The sequence below is a fragment of the Symphodus melops genome (assembly GCF_947650265.1).
Source record: "Symphodus melops genome assembly, chromosome: 7".
NCBI classification, from domain to species: domain Eukaryota; kingdom Metazoa; phylum Chordata; class Actinopteri; order Labriformes; family Labridae; genus Symphodus; species Symphodus melops.
The window spans coordinates 7,563,815-7,581,894 of record NC_136697.1 but is presented as its reverse complement, the minus strand read 5'-3'; positions in this window follow the sequence as shown (position 1 = coordinate 7,581,894).

Genomic DNA, 18,080 nt, shown 5'->3' with positions numbered 1-18,080 from the left:
TTCATTATCAAAATACTATTATTAAGTTAGTGTTCATATTTCTCTCTTATGACCTGTGAGTGGACAATCCTCTCTATCTTATGCTGTTGTTTGCTTTACTCTTTTACATTTCTGCATTTTAGGATCCCCTCGAAAACGAGATGACACATCTCAAGGGGTTATTTCTAATAAAGATTGTCAATATATAATAACATAAGTTGGCCTGAAGATCTCAAGGAAACAACCAAAAGGAAATTGTCAACTAGAGTTAAATAAGTATATCCACATAGGGCCCCCCTACTTCCACATCTGTAAACATCAAACAACTAAATCTTAAATTGCTCCTGACAGCATGTCATAAAAAATCTGACACGTTGGTGACTGAACGTCACTTCAAAATATATAGTGTGTATTTGTGTTTTTAATCACACAGTATTTCATTCGTACAGCCGAATAATACCATTTTAGATCAATTAAATCGTTGCCCTTTTTTGTTTAATCCATCAGGCACACCTGTGCTTTTATTCTTTACAGTACAATCTTTGGTTTTCCGGTGTCCTCATGTCTAACTTGACGTACAATGACGGACCGCAGGCTCGCGCCACTTGATGCCCCCACATCCACTCACGCTCACACTCACACACAAGCGCACACACACATTCCAGCAGTGACTGTGTTGTGGTCGCCTCGCCTCCAGTGACGGACGTGCTTTTGGATTTAGCAGCCGGTGCAGCGATGGACTGAGGAGCTGCTGCGAGGTAAGAGGAGCTTTAACGGTGTGTCGATGCGGTCCAGGTTCGAGCGCGTGACGGGCACGGGATTCAACAGCTTATCAGAAACAGTGCTGCAGGTTTGCGGAATGACTCACACCGGTGACACCGAGCACCGGGGGTGAAATGTTCTCTTTGCACGGTGTGTTTTGTAAAGGTATAGCCGTCACTGGCAGCTGTCTGCCTCATTTGCTCTCAGCTGCAGTGGCGTTAATGGGAGCTCCATCAGCAGCTTTCTACGTGCCATCTTCGCGCCGCGCGTGGGGGGATTCACGCTGCACTGTCGCCTCTCAGATTTCAGTTTGTTTGTCCTTGTCAGTGGAACAAAAAGTCCATCTCTTCGTATTCTCTTTGACATGTCGTGAACAATCTCCCTGTTGATCTCAAGAATGTCGTTAATTTCGTTACCTGTGTTTGTATACAAGCCAAAGTTTGTGGATTAATTGACACCGGGAAATTTTGTGCAGAAATGAATGTTTCGTCAAGCAGCCAGAGCTTCATTAACGAAGATGCAGTGTTGTCATGTATGGCGACATTATTAAGACGGAGAAATAAAAAAAAAAATCACCCGAGACGTAAGGTTTGAGTCAGGAGCTCTTCCGACCCTAAATGGTCAGAAATGTGACGTGACATTGGCGTGTGTGACACACTCAGTGACAGGGGGTCCCCCACATGCCGCAGTGCCTCCTGGATGCTGCCGGCTGAGATGTGCATGGAGACCGCGCGAGCATAGCTGGAAGCTGGGTTGCTATGGAGAAGACTCGGAAGCTGATGCAGTTGCTATACTGACCGATTATCAGCCGAGCTCGAGCTGAGGAGGCGCGTGTGATGTCAGAAGTGCTGTGTGCTGCAGAAATGTTCTGTGTGTGTGTGTGTGCGTGCGTGCGTGCGTGCGTGTGTGTGTGCTCCGTGTCTTCCGCCTCAGTGAGAAGTTTAGCGCTCAGAGGACGCAGCGTCTGAGCCGCCTGTGGCTGAGAGGGCGAGCAGAGGATAATAAAAGGAGAATTAAGATATCCATAGTATGATATTCAATAAACATGTAAGGATGAAATAGTTCAACAGTTTATCACTCTCTTAACATTTAACTCGAAGAAGCTCTCAGTAGTTACATAATCTGTTTTTTTTTTCTCTCCGTCAGTGCTCTTTTCTGTCTTATAACTCAAAGACATGTTCTCATTATGCACCCTGCAGTGAGTGATGTCATTCATGATAAGCCTCTGGACTCAATAGAAGTGGTGAACCACAGCCTACACTGATATTCCTTGTGTATTCATCTGTTACTTGATTTCCCCCTTGTGTTTAATATCCCTATATAATCCTTATATACAAATCAAAACAAACACAAATTAACCAGAATAATTGAAGCAATACATCTGAACACAGTTATACAACATGATTCAAAGTAGGATATCGTAACAAATATTCATCTGAATAGAAACACAAATAAAAGATGTGTGAGTGACATCGATTATTCAAGTTTTTTTTCAACATTGGCGTAAAGACTGATTTAACTTTTTTTTTAAACCTTAGCCAGCTATGAGCAAAAACCAGATATATTGTCCAGTATATGTGAATCAAATCATAAAAGTAGCATTATTTCAAGCACAGCCACAAAAAAGATGAGAATATTCACATTATTATAGCAACAAATACATGTCCACCCCCATTTACCATCAACAATCCAGACACGCACGTTTTTTTTTAAAGCCATTCGTGACATTATGAGCAGTCCCGTCTTTTAGTTACATCTGCTTCACTACCTTAGTGTGTGGAGGAAGCCAAAGAGTGTCCCTGACAGGTGGAGTCACAATCATTGTTGCAGTTTGTTAACACAATAATCAAACCTCTCCTCCTGGGCTCATTGCTCCAAGAAGCGCACACTCACTGCAGGATGTAGTGTGTTTGTGTAGTGCTTGTACCTTCAATGTAACCCAGCTCCCTTTAGGGATGTCTGACGCCTGTCTGTCCAACAGAAGGTAGACGGGTCCACCCTTGTTTTAAAACAAGCTTCTTCACGCAGAGTTTGGAATCACTATGGTTGTATTTTCTCTTCTTTGCTGCTACGTCTCCGCCCACCTGCACGCCGTCATTGGCTGGGGATAACACACCAACTCCTCCCTTAGAAACGCCTCCAACCAAAACCTCAAAATCCTCTGCAGAGGACAGACAGTCACCACCACCACCACGTACATATGCAGTCCCTTAAGTGATGACTGAGTGGCTTTACTTCTCTACAAGTCTGTATTTTATTTTGTTGGAACAAAGCTCCTGACTCCATCTTAAAAAAAAAAGTCCTGATACAAGAGTTGAAAAATGCGCTTTGCTGATGTCACAGTCTGAAAACACCTAAAACAAAATCTACTCACAGTTTTAGGGCTGCTGGCGTCTCTGGTGCTGTTTATTGAAGTGTCTTTAGATGTGGTATCTTAACGTTTTTCAATACATCAATGCCACGGTGGGTGTGTGAATGAATGAATGAATTCCTCCATGTTGGGGGAACAACAATCACTTTTCATGTAGTTGTTAAATTTCTGACCATTAGAGCTTTTAGTTGGTTCACTCTAAATAACTCTGCAGTGCTGTTAATTATTCCTCTTCTAACACACTAAGTATGTTATTCTGTTCGTAAATGTCACAGATTAAATAAAGAGCTCGTCCTTATAATAAATTGTCTCTGTGTTCGAGATGAGGATTTTCAATAATGGAGCTGATCGGTGTGAAAGAACACAACCAAATGGAAGTGTTCATGAAGCTTTAATTGTCCTCAGAGACTTAAGCACAGACACATGAGCTGACTGCGAGGTTTCTTGAACTAGCAGATTTTTGCACCTTGTTTGGCCTGATTCACAGGTTTTGTGTTTTGTCATTCGTTCTGTGCCAACTTGACCTCCCTAATGAGCCTTTTAGGAGTGAAACCTGCAAGACACACCTGTGTCACCGTTTTTAAATCATGGATTATATTTAGTCGGCCGCTTTCATGGTTTCTAAAGGCATGACTCATGTCATTGTAGTTTAAAATATCCTGTAGTAAAAGGATCAGCTAGAGAGGCAATGTTAGCAGCGTTTGGCACGCAGCCTAAAACCCACCTCTGGCTCTCATCAAAGAAACATGAGCTCCTTTTTATTTTCACCACCTACTGTATATAAGGTGGAACTGTTATCCTGTTATTTTCCCTCCCTGTTGGTAAAAAATAAAAAAAGAGAAAGAGAGAGAGAGAGAGAGAGAGAGAGCGAGGTTGGGGTCGATGTCCCGGCATCGATCTGCTGCAGGAGTGGTCAAAGAAGAGAAGATTTAGGGCTGTATGTGTTGGTGAAGTCTGTTTGTGCTTATTCACTGGAGTTCTATAACCTAGTTAATTGTTATTCGTCACATAAATCGCTGATGAATTTTCATTATTTTACATACTGTACTTCCTCTACAAATCTGCTTTTATTTTTAAATAAAGTAAGGAACGTCCTGTAGATCAGAGGGACGTTAACCACAGATAAAGGAACACGTCACAGATCACAAAGTGACGCCAAAACAGCTGAAATGACAAAGGTTAAAGGTATGATGTCATCAGGTGGATATGACTTTGGATATGACTGCGGTGTTCAACGATGCAGCAGTGTCCCTCTTTTCCAACACTGTGACTACAGGAAGACGTTACGAAGGCGTACCTACAGTGCACCTTAAGGGACAAAATAGCATGCAGTTAATGCAATGAAAGAAAGGAGGATTCTGGGACCTTTATGAATCACGGTTATCCAGTTAACGTAGGAGCTGGCGGAACAGGACAAAGCTGTGAGACGAGATATTTCACAGACTGTGAACCTGAACTGCTCTTATGAAATCGACAGTCCAAGTGAGATCTGGTTGTGTACTGTGATGTCAGAGTTGTTGCCTCTGTAGGAGTGAAAGTTCATGTTATAGCTGGTATGGAAAGTATTGAGTCTGTGTTTTGTAATCCAGCTGAGCGGAACAGAATATTTATGTGCTGCATAAAGTCACGCTGCATCACAGCAAACGTTGAACTGGATTCAAACCCTCTGCTCCAGATGACGGTCACACGTGCTTCCTTTCACGCTGGTCACCTTGTTGTTGTACTCTGAGGGTTTAAATCAGTTTAAACTATAAATGTTTCAACCAACAAGCAGTCATGATATCTTTATTGGAATATTTTAATCAGTCGTCTACCTGTTTTTTTTTTGTGCCATTAGGAAGGCAGATCAAATGATAAAAAAGCTCTAAAGGACGGATGTGTGAAGGGCAAAGCTGTGAAGAAATATCCACGCTGACTAATCTGTTCTCTTTCAACCCTTTGGTTATTTTCTCGAGTGCAGTCTGATTGAACAGTTTGTCTCTGACTTTTCCTCAAACTATTTCAATACATTACTGAGCTGTTGAGTCACTCAGAGTGTCGGAGTGGATCCATGTTTGTACTTTCACAGGTCTGTCCTCTGATGTGCTGCCTAGACGACACATCCTGCGTGAACACAATTCACAGCTTGACGCTCAGAATATGACATGACGAGTTCTGTCTGAACGGCCTGTTACTCCTCCACTGTTCGCTCTGCTCAAAGTGTGATGTTCGCTGCAGCCATTAAGGACTCTGTTCCCGGCTCAGTTTCCTTTTAAACTTCACACAAAGTCTAAGAGTAAAGACCTCCAATAGTCGGACCTATGCGGGGCGAACAAGGATCATGGGACGCTTGAGAAAGTTTGGAGAAGGTTTGGACTTTGTGACAAACGAAAAATACACGACGACTTTGGAATAGGCAGCCATGAGTAAAATAATTTAACTGAATTAAATCATAAAATGAGCTCTCTGCGTCACAAATGAAGGAAACGTGCTACAGTTTGATGAAGCTCTGGCTTCTCTGACAACAAAGCAGCAGCCAGTCTGTCCTCGTAGACCTGGGCCCTATAACCATAATTATCGCAATTTAATTTTTCAACAGATGGGCTGACAGATGTTTGTCGTGGAATGGAAAGTCAGCCGACATGAGTGATAGCGAAACAGTTTGAAGAGATTCTCTTTATTCCTGAGTGAACTCAAGTCTACATGAGAGGATCACTTTCTTCTTCTTACTACCCAGAATAAACGTCGGAGCGCAGACCTGGAGGTGGCCTGCACGCTGTATATTAGGTATGCAAAGGGGTGGAAAGTTTCCAGTAAATTTCCGATAGATTTCTGGAAACTTTGGGAATTTTGAAAATATTCCAAATCGGAAACTTTCCATGGGAATTGAGGGTAATTTAATGGAACTGTATCATATCCAGGCATGAATATAAACATTTTGTTTTGTCCTAAGCAGAAGTCCATGCAAAATAATACAATAAAAACTAAATGTCAACACATTGACATGAGTTTTTTTTAAATATATTACCCCATGATATCGTCCAAACTGACTTCCCTACATGTGGTAGACGGGCTAAAACGTGCTGCTTCAACAGTCTTGTTCTCTGGGCTCAAAGTGTGGTCCAGGGTTCTAGAAATCATCTGTTCACGTGATGGAGGAGTGCACAGTGCATGTAGGGGGCGTGGCCTCAACAGCCCTGCAGGAAGCGGTGTGCTCTGTGCATGTGATTGAGGAATAGCATATTCAAGTGGACTTGCATGAAATCTGATTGTTTTGATCAAGATTATAAATTCACATTAAATCACATAAATTCCCATGGAAAGTTTCCAACTTAAAAATTCCCGGAATTCTGCAACCAAATCATTATACGAGACAGTTGTACTGTACATTTATTTTTGGCTTCAAAAAAGAAAGAATGATAAATGTGATTTATAATCTGATTTATTAAATTTCATTTATTTCATTTCATTTATTTATTTATTTGAACAGGGGCAGTGTACAATATACATTTACCTCAGAAAGGAGAGATGCATTATACCAGGTTGTAGCACTTGCTAATTTCCACCTGCATTCCCAAGTTAGTCAGTTATCTTACTGGTATTTATGTTTCACTTTGAAACAACACTAATGGGTCAATGGGCCTCCGTCAGATTTGAATTTTAAAAATAATTTTCGTCTTTGAAAATAATATAATCTTCTTTATTTCAACAATTGATAGAATTGAAAAGTACCGAAGCTTTAAAACAAGAAGCTTCTGATCTTCAGTCGTGTTTTTAAAAGAAAGCTGACGCGTGTGAAACAGAGAGAGAGCCCTTTTTGCACACAAACATTGGTCCAAAATGTTGCCAATATTGGATTTTATTTGTGGCAATTCAACAGAGTGCAGGAATCTGACTGTATTTCCTTTTTGTGATTTAACACAAGATGTTCTTAATCCTGGGTGCCGAGCATCCTGGGTGGCCGTGGTGTCTCAATGGACATTGTTAAAGTTTAGCTAACATCTAACTGTAAACTCTGATATCATGAGAACAGTCAGGTGTGTCGTTTCCACTCCTCATGGATTTGTTGTGGAAGTCTTCACCGGAGAAACTCAAAGTGTTTCTGTTGATCTGGAGCACTGAAGGAAGACCTTCTGTGTTCTTCTCAAGCCACCTGCCTCACCTCTCCTGCCCCACATGTCCTATCTGAAGTGAATCTTCTGCTGCACTGGGATAAATTATAGATCACCCCTGGATGTACGGTCCTGCGTTTTATATTCCTGCAATGATGATGATGATGGATTCTTGTGCCCTGAGCCTTCCTGCTGCCCCCGCTCTCTGCTGCACTGACGCTTTAATCCGCTTCTTTCCCCCCCTCACTCCTTCACATGAAACATTAGAGCTAAAGGGCTCCTCACATACAACGTTCTATGAAGCCATTTATAGAGCACTGAAGCTATAGTGAGAAGGAAGACAACCCTGGTTATTACTGATGTGAAATCAGGTCGTTACTCTGACACACTACTCCCCTCTACAAATGTAAATATTTGAAATCCCAATACTGAGCACACAATCTCACACATCCCAAACATGAAGGCTCCCTGCCTGTTTGCATGAGGCTAACGCAACTCCAATCTAGAGATGTGGACTGAGCGGAATCAAACGATTTCCAGCCTTCATCGGTCCTAATAAGTGAACAGACGGTCCTCTTAAATAAATCAAACGCTGTGCAGATTTCAGACTCACACACACACGAGTTTGGTGCCATGTGTGCAGCAACACAAACACGCTCACAGTGACGCTCTTTGTACCTTGTTCCTGCATATGCTCTTTCTCTCTTCAGATCTCCTCTTTAACTAATTACACGTAAGTTACCTTAAGAAGGTAAGTGATGAAGGTGATACAGTGAAAGAAGCTGCACACACACACACACACACACACACACACACACACACACACACACACACACAGCTGGACAGGCTGCTGTGTGTCTGGAGGGAGGACAGGTGTTCCTATGTGTGTTCAGTTCATTCACAGTCAGTTTCATTTAAAGGAAATGTGCTAAACACTTTACTTTACTTTGTTTTTAAATTGTCGAGTCAGAAAAATCAGCAACTGAAATTGGCTAAAGACGCTGCACTCAGTGCATCTCTACCTCCCTCTGTACATCCAGAGCAGGTGAATCCAGGGAAACAAAGGTGAATTATCACCATCACAGGTAGAGGAGGCTTAAAACAAACTTGTGAAAGTCAGAGAGTTTATGAGGCAGCTAAATCACAGTGCTACAGAAAACAGACTGTAAACAAAGAACATGTGTTGAAATGTTTATCTTGTGTGTGTGTGTGTGTGCACGTGTGTGTGTGTGTGCGTGCGTGTGTGTGCACGTGTGTGTGTGTGCATGAGCAGGGTAAACAATGAGCTAATCCTGCTTTGAATCGTTTTATTGGAAGGGTGCCTGATATGGAAAGTGGGACAAGTGAATCGTGGGGAAAGCCCAGCCAGATGGAATCACTTTGATGGATGATAGTGGATTCTGTGCGTGTGTGTGTGGAGAGAGAGAGAGAGAGAGAGAGACAGAGAGAGAGAGAGAGAGAGAGAGAGAGATACAGGATTCCCCGTATCCCAGCTGGTACTTGTGTTGCCCAGTGACCCTGGGGAAAGGAGGAGTGCCCCGTCTGAAGAGGGGACACTCACAGTGAGGAACACTCTATTATACGCCGTAGTTATCGAATCTTTTCCAAATCCACCGTTTTAAAAAGGATGCAACCTCCATGACGTTTACGACTGGGTAACCAAATCCGATCATATTTGTTTAAACTGAGTCTTTCTAAACATCACAAATATGTTGGCATGGTTCAGGCTACGAAACGTTTGAAGTGATTTGGTGCCGCTCACCTGCGATCTCTGTGATTTAAGAGAAACAAATGTTTTACTGGAAAAATAGTTAGTCTCAAATTCTGGTTTTGTGACAAACTTGGCTCTATATCAGCAAATGCAGAGTGTATAAATCCCAGCGGAGTGAAGCCTGCTGGATGAAACGCCTGAACGAGACCTGAGCTGATGGCTCTGCGTGTTTGTTAAGATGAGAGGAAAGTTAAAAAAAGCTCTGATGTTGCTGTTTGTTTAAATGAGCTCTGAAGATGCTAAAAAAAAACTGTTGGTTCCACTGGGAGGATTTAGCCAGTAGCTAACTGAAGACGTAGGAAGTTTGTCCTCTGGGAACCATACTGTGTGTGTGTGTGTGTGGTAACAGGAGCAAACACGCTTTGAAGGAGAAGCTGCCGTGGTCACTCCTGTAGATCAGAATGAATAAATCTCTGGATGTGGTTGATCTGGGGTCCACAGGGATCCCCCTCAGGCAGCATGCATGTGAACCACGGTCTAATTGCTAAATGTAACCATCACGGTGTGAAGCAGTGTTTCTAACCCTGCAGACCTGTCTGAGAACAGTCGGCTGCGTTGTGGATGTTGAGAGAGCTGCAGGTGTGTGATGGAGGTCAGGGCACAGACACACACACACACACACACACACACACACACACACTGCTGCTCCTTCCTGCAGGCTTGTCTAGTTGTGGGAGTAAATATACATACAGTTGATAACTTTTTCTATCGCTCTGATAAACTGTGTTTTTCTTATCAGAGAGGCTCCAGAGGTAAAACATGGTTTAAAAAAGATGAGACAGAAGTGGTGGACAAATAAACAGATCTGCTGTGAGACGCTGTATTTACCTTTATATCAAGGCTTGGTGCAGTTCAACAGAATCAGAATACCAACGTAAGAGCAGAGAAGAACATACTGTCCAACAGCATTGTGACCGAGGGACTACAGATGTAAACTACCTGTAGTGGCACTCCGTCTCTTTCTTCGTCCTCTGTATCACTTATTGGAGTCAACTCACAGTATTCGCAACGCGAGGACAACTTTCCTTCGTTTCGAAAGGTTTACTGAAAAAATGTCAAAGTTCTAATGCACGGTCAAAAAACTGTGTAGCTTCCATCAATACTTGACTCCAACTGCTTGCGTTACATCCGTCACATTTAACTACGCAGTGATGTCATCACCGAAACATTCAGAAACATAAAAACTAATTTATAATGACTAAAATATGACTTTACAAACTATTTTAAACATTATGAATTAACATGAAATTACTGAAAATCAAATTTTGATCATTTTTAACTAAATATTTGTAATCAAATCAATTGTATGCATATTTGCTCTTACACTAGCTCTAAGCTAACTCTGGAGCAATACATGGTCCCTTTACAAAAAAACCAAACAATATTCAGTCCCTCCAGGATTTCGCAGACAGCGCACAAACGCTTCATGCACACTCTCGTGCATATAAACAAGGAAGTGAGTTTGGTCCGTGATCACTGAAGGAAAAAAGTTGGTATTTGATCCTTTTCCTAAATGTTGTTTATAGAAATCTGACTCCTCTAAATAATTACCTCAAATCTCTGCGCATTCTTTTGATGGGATGAGAGGAATGACTGGAGGCGTCTCTTTCAGGTCAACAGAGTTTATTAACCTGATGAATCAAGAATAGAAGTTACAGAGTCTCTGGGTTCAACACTACGTGTCCCTGACAACAGACAGATGCTGGATCAGTTCATGAAGTCTGAGCCCCGACTATCTTTCCCTGAACCCTTTTATACATTAGACAGAGAAGATCTAACCAAATTATGCATTTGAGAATGTGCGGTGTCCTTTCTCCGATTGGGCAGCTTTCCAAATTATGCGCCTCCTGATGTTTGGTTCTGCTTCTCTCATTGGTGCATCAAAACTCCCGAATCCTTTCACCTTCTGTAGGGGAAGACACATCCTGCCTGGCATGTTTCTTATCACAGGAAGACGTCTAGTCTAGTCATCATTTCCTTTTAAGCAACAAACCATTTGAGTGATTATCTATCAAGGCCCACTGAACCTATCAATGTGGATGAGTGATGAACTATTCAGGGCCTTAAACTAAACCTATGTTTGAGTTGGTGAGTGATTCAGTTTAAAGGGCCGCATTAAACACATGTTGGAATGTGCACTCACTTCTGCAAGCCCTCAGAATACCTTTAACCTTTGAACTGAAATCTCAAACAATTAGCAGAAAAAGACCTAATATTCTATCATCACTAAACTTTGCGGACGTATAGCTCGCTGTGGAGGACTACTCTGATAGGTGAAAGTTGCAGCGGAAACTACTTTGATTGTTCAAATTTGCAGAAAAGTTGCAGCGATTGGACAAAATTGCAGGGTCGCCCGGAAATCACGGGGATTGGTTGAATTTGTGCGATTTTTTTGCGATTGCAACATCGCGACTTTCTGGAGGTGACGGATATATCAATCAAAAAACGTATGAAACGGTCTTGGCGGGGAGAGTCGATCAGCAGCACGTCACAGCTCGGGATGCAGCCGCAGATCAGTTAAACTTCAGCATTTGATGATTTGGGCTGCGTTGACACTTCAGTCTTTAACAATGTCAACATCTGACGTGTGTCTGTGGTGTCAATTTTAGGAGGAGACTTTTTATTGAGCAGAAGTTGTCACTTGTTGCAGTGGCCAGTTACACACAATTTGTTCATGCTGCTTAACATTTTCTCTGTTGGGAGCTACATTTCTGCAGCCTTCGGAGAGTCAACACTGTTTACCGCCTTAATAAGACAGCGTGTCTCTGCATGTTGAGGTGGTGGTCTTACCCTCTCTGACAGGCAGTGGAACCAGGACGGGGATACGCTCCTCTCCTCAGGAGCAGTCGGCTCACAGAGCTGACAAGAGTTCAAAGATTTTGCCTTCTCAGCACACTGCATACTAACGCTCCTCAGAGGACATGCAGGATTGACAGTGAGCTCTCTGGATGACTACACAAACACACAGAGAGCCTCACGGCTTCTCACAATACAAAACTACACAAGCACTGCATGCAAAGTCTTAGCGTTAGCATCTTATTTGTCAGGAGGCAGAATGCAGCTTCTCCACATGAGCTGGCGTGGCGAGCTGCCTCATAAGTCCTGCAGATAGCTGCCTTGCCTACAGTGTTCACACATTGTGTAGCTTCAAATGAGATTACAGAGCCGGGCACAAGTGCCACATGGCTCTAAATAATGAGAGCAGAGGAGCTTCGGGAGGAACAGAGCCAGAGAAGAGCCTCAGCTGCACGGGGGGAACAGAAGCTTGTGTATGCCATGATAAAGAACTTCAACATATCTTTAAGTGACTGATAAACTTAAAAAAACGAAAAACTTCCAGTTTTCTTCCTGAGTACTGTTTGATTGTAGCTTTGAACAGCCATATTAGCTTCATAGCTTAGCACATAAACGGTGTGAGTAACTGTTGAGGCTCTTATGTCAGATACACTAACACAAGGGTGCTCACACTTTTTCGGCATGGGAGCTACTTAGACTTAGACTTAGACTTAGACTGAACTTTATTGATCCTTTGGGATGACTCCCTCAGGAAATTTAGGTTCCAGCAGCATATACAATAAAAGTAAAAAATAAAGATAAAAATGTAGCAGGTAACAGAAAGTAACAATATAAAGAATAATATAGCATAAATTATAGAACACTCTTCCGTTGGAAGGAATATGCCAAAAATATGCATGGTCATTTTACCTTATAAAATGACCAAGTCAAAATGATCTACCTAATATAAACATGCACAACATATATTTATTTAGAATTTAGCTCTATACCTGTATATTAAGTGTTTGGTATAGGTTATGGTGAGAGAGAGAGAGAGAGAGAGAATGACTCTGGCCTTTGTATGTAACTGGGTCCTGGTCTGTCTCATCCTCTGTTGAATATTTAAAATCAAAAGTCCAAGTATACTACTGAGTCGTGATTACTGATTACTTTAACTGTAATGCCATGTTTAGTCACATTATTACTTAATCCACCCAAATAATATCATTGATGGATAATTCATACTGTGACTGAACATGGCCTTGAAATATTCTGATTCATTGCATATCCTTTCGTTTTCCAGCCTCGGCTACATTTACATATCTGTAGTCTATCTGTTTCATCTGTCGGCTCCTTCACTGTGTCTCTCTGAGCTTATTACAGTTCTCACCTTTCCTCCTCTTTGCCTGATGATCCTCTGCCTTTCTTGCTGCAACAAATGATAACTTGATTGGACGTTACCTCTTGTACATAATGTTTGCTTACAACACATGTGGCTTTGATCATGAAGCATGCTTCGCACATTGGAGAGCAACGCAGAGAGCATGACAGTTACTTTACTGACTTTGTGGCTGATTTTGAGTCATTATGGTCAGATACAGCTGTAACACTTATACTTCATGTTTACTTACTGTGCCAACAGAGCACTCAAACTCGTCAAGTGAAGTGGACTTTAGGTTTGAAGCGGGCTTGGGCACGGTATGGAGAGGTTTTTCTTTCAGGTTTGTGTTATTGAAGTTAAGAATCAAGTTAATTTATTCAGACAATTTGACCTTACCTCGACCATAATGACTTTAAGCTTGATTTCATACATCCAAAGGAATGTGAGAAGTAAAACCTGATATTGATGAATAAAAGCTTTGTGTCAAAAGAGTAACAACTTTAACATCAACGACATGCAGGAAACCAGGAGGTTGTAGGCCAATATTACACACAAAGAAAAATAAACAAAGCGAACATTTGAAGTATTAAACCCCTAAGTGTGCACGTGCCCATATAATAATACATCAGGAGATTAAATAATTGAGGCCTTTTCATATTGACTGAGTATAAGAAATAGAAGAATCCATTTGTGAGCACTGAAAGAAGCTGTGTTATGTTGTATAGCAATGTTGTATTTGTCACTCCTGCAGGCTCTCGCTTCCCTTTTTTTTTTTTTTCTTCCATTTTTTTTACCTCACACGAGTTCGAATCCCTGGACACATATCAAAGGAAACATGTCTTCATCCACGGAGCTCATTGTAATCCCCTGAGACTTTTACCCTCCTGGCTTGTTTTACGATCTCTGATACTGATTTGTATTCATCGTGGACTTATTCTGAGTCTTTGAGGTTTGAGGTGGAGCTGCCCGTTCAGCTGATTCTTGTTCGCTGCGTGTTTAACTTCTGCAGGCTAATGTGCATTTTAAGGTTTTGTGAAAGGGTTATATTAAGAGGACTAAATGGTTAAATATCTTCATCCTTTCTAATCTGAACCAGAAGTATTAATTTATTTCATAAATTATTGATGTTAACCACATGTTGTTCTTTTAGATGCTCTGGTTAAATGGCCTGCTCTAGTCGCTCTACTTCCTGGATGTAAACGAGCACAGAGTAGGGAGGCCGTCTCGTAGGAGCAAAGCTGTTTCTCAGTATTTTGCTCTCGAAAATGTACGTTCTATGTTGGTTGTGTCTGGTGAAATTGGCATATCAACCAAAGCAATGTGTGACCACATTCATAACAGGCATGTGGACGTTAACAGCAGGGAGGACTGAAGGCTGGCGGTGCTCGCACTGCTAATGCAAGCCACACTATGAAAACTAAATTCAATAATTTAAAGTCAAAATTAAGTAAACAATTATGTAAAACTGTCAGCTGTGTTTTCTTACCTTTAGACAACTCAACTATATTAATATGCTAACGTAATGAAGCAGCTAGCTGGCTGCTAGCACCGGCCAGCTGGCTAGCTCCGTGGCTGTGAGACTTGTGTTGTCGGTCCTCTCACTGTTTGCTTATTGACACAGACATAGAGTCCATTATCTGTCAGGAATTTACAAGTTGCCAATTCCTTCTTTAAGAAATCTCAGAATCAATCAATCGATCAACCAATCTATCTATCTGTGAGACAAAAACACAATTTCTGCTCTCAAGAAGGCACCAACTTCAAAATTTATGTCACATTCCTACGACATATATGATCCAAATTTCACTACAGATTCATGTTCAACGGGTGAATTTTAATATGATAAATATCGAGTCTTGTCGAATATCGACGTCAAGCAAAAAAATATCAAATTTAGGCCCCATCGACCATCATTTACAATCATCTGGTCTTAACCTTCCTTTTTCAATATCTAAATGTGTCAGCCAAGATTATTATTTTGACAAAGTATTTTTTTGATTTAAAGATTAAACTCGCATGAGTCTTTTAGTTTGCATTCACCCCTCGGCCCACCAAGCTTTCACTCGGACTCTGCAGTCAAGCACAAAAGTGCTGACGCTGACAGCATCACTGTCTGTAGGCTGTGTGCAGTCACAGTGGAGGGCTGTAATGTAACTCATAATTACAGGCGACGTGATTGTTGCACATGTGGTTGTTTTGAATGCATGGGATCAGCACATCACATATGACAATCTGAGCAGCTTTATAGAAGCTTGTTTATCGTCTTGCAGCAAAGCAGACATATGTAATTTAAAAAGTATCATGTAACTGAATCCATGTTTTTGGTATATTCGCTAGGCTTTATTTCATATGTATTAATCCATTCACGTGAACTACTGAATGAGTAAAAACTAAACAGTTGATACTTTTCTGTATTTTTTGTGTCTTTGATCGTTTGAGACCTTATATTGAGCTGATATTTGTCTGCAGTCTGTAAATTTCTATGAATGCCATAAATTCAACATCTGAATTAGTTTCCAAAGCTGTCTTTTTTTCTGTTTTTTTCAGCTCGTTCTTGTCATGTGTGATAAACAAGTGCAGGTTTATCTCATGTAGATGTTTAGCTCAGTGGTTACTTCAGAATCTCTACGTGGACTATGGGGTTCGAGCCACAGGCACTGTTCTCTGCTTAAAAGGGGGTGGCAGTAGCTCAGTCCGTCAGGACTTGGGTTGAGAACTGAAGGGTTGCTGGTTCACATCCCTATGGGGATAAAAAAAAAAATCCAGATCACTTCTCAAGCAGATCACTTCTTATTAAATACTTTGTTCTTTACATAATTGAATGTGATGACAACATAATCACACAAAAATGATCAATGGAAATCAAATGTATTAACCAATGGATGTCTAGATTTGGAGTAACACTCACAATTAAAGTGGAAAAACACACTACAGGCAGATCCAACTTTGATGTAATGTCCTTAAAACAAGTCAAAATGAGGCTCAGTAGTGTGTGTGGCCTCCACGTGCCTGTATGAGCTCCCTACAATGCCTGGACAGGCTCTGCTTCTGACTGTTTGAGCAGACACATGCACATTTGTGGCCTGCTGGAGGTCATTTTGCTCCTCCTGTTCCTCCTTGCACAAAATCGGAGGTAGCGGTCCTGCTGCTGGGTTGTTGCCCTCCTACGGCCTCCTCTACATCTCCTGATGTACTGGCCTGTCTCCTGGTAGAGCCTCCATGCTCTGGACACTAACAGACACAGCAAACCTTCCTGCCACAGCTCGCATTGATGCACCATCCTGGATGAGCTGCACTACCTGAGGCACTTCGTCTCATGCTACCACGAGAGTGTATGTATATATATATATACATACATATATATAAAAACAGACTATTAACTGTAGTTAAAGCTCACAGACTCATCCACACCTTGTGTAGCACGTTTTCTTTAGCTTTCATCGGCTAAATAAAAAAAGAACATTTGTGGAAGGATCTTTCAATATTTACTGTCGGATGGTTTTTTTAAAGTTTCTCTCTGTCTCAAGTTAAAGCATTTAATGCATTTAAATCACTGACATGGATTTCCACACACTCCGTGCAATCTGCTGTCCATCAGCGCTGCATATTACGCCTTTTACTGCGTTCATGTAAAATGAGCTTTATGAAGTGTATCTCTACGGCACACACATTCTGCTCTCACACCAATTTACCACCAACCAATCTGTTTAACCTTTTTCCAGGTAGTCTCTTAATATCTAACCTGCGGACTTCTACCAGCTCTGTTTCTCACATTAATTTGTTAATCATCTCTGATTTGTCCCACAGCACATGATGGGAAATGACACCCAGGGGTCCCATTAAGTTTGTTCTTCTTTTCCTCTGGTAGAAACCTGATGAAGTTGTTGCCTGGAAACAGGCTCATTAAAACATGCAGCTTGTGCACGGCGACAGAGTCTGAATGGCAGACGCGCGCAAAGCTTATCGGAGCCTAAACCCTGCGATAAAAGGATCAAAGAGGTGCTGCGTTTCAAAAAACGCTGTCTGATAGCAGCACAAACATGCATAGCTTATTTACATGTTAAAGCCATACTTAAAGAAACACTGTGGTTCTCTGAAGATTTGATTTCTTGAGATGAAGGGTACAAACATGACATACCTGTACCTGAGCATCCTGAAGGAGTATTCAGATACTTATGCAGAGATATGCCTGAAATCCTGGTCCTCCTGGTGGTCCTGGAGACCCAGACCTGCAGGTGTGAACACTTTAACTTCCCTCTGAGCTTCTGCACAAGGTACTCATAGTCAGTAGTAAATTTCCCCATCCAAGTCCTCCACTGACATTTCTGTAATCCTCATATCAATGTTTTATAATCCAGGATCCAAGCCGGTCAGCCACCCGAGTACTACAAAACATGCTGAGAGGTTTTGTGGGTAGTGTAGTTCTTTCCCCCAAGATTGCAAATAAGCATGTTTTCTTAAGGCGAGACACACAGATTTTTTTTAAATAATACATATGTTCATGAAACTTTCCCAGTTGATTACTTATGTAAAGATCATTTCAAGTTTTTTTGTATTTTAATTTAAAGTTTAAATATGCAAATTACGCGAAATTAACGAAATTAGCGCTAATTTGCATACATTTTGAAAAACAAAGTCTGATCATGTGATAAAGCCAGGTTCAAAATTCATTCATTCATTCATTCACTCATTTTGTTGACATATTAAATAGAACAAGAGGGATTTATGGATATCTACTTTTGTTATTTCAGACTTTGAGTATGAGAGAAAACTCATTTTGAGAAAACGGCGTTTAAAGATTTACATTGTAAAATTTCACTCATTTCTTAAGGAAAACATTGCAAACAAGCAAAACAACTAGTCAGTCCATTGATTATAACAATTTAGACCATGTTGAGCACATGAACACTATGGAGTGTTCCACTATGGTGGAAACTCGCAGCGAGACAG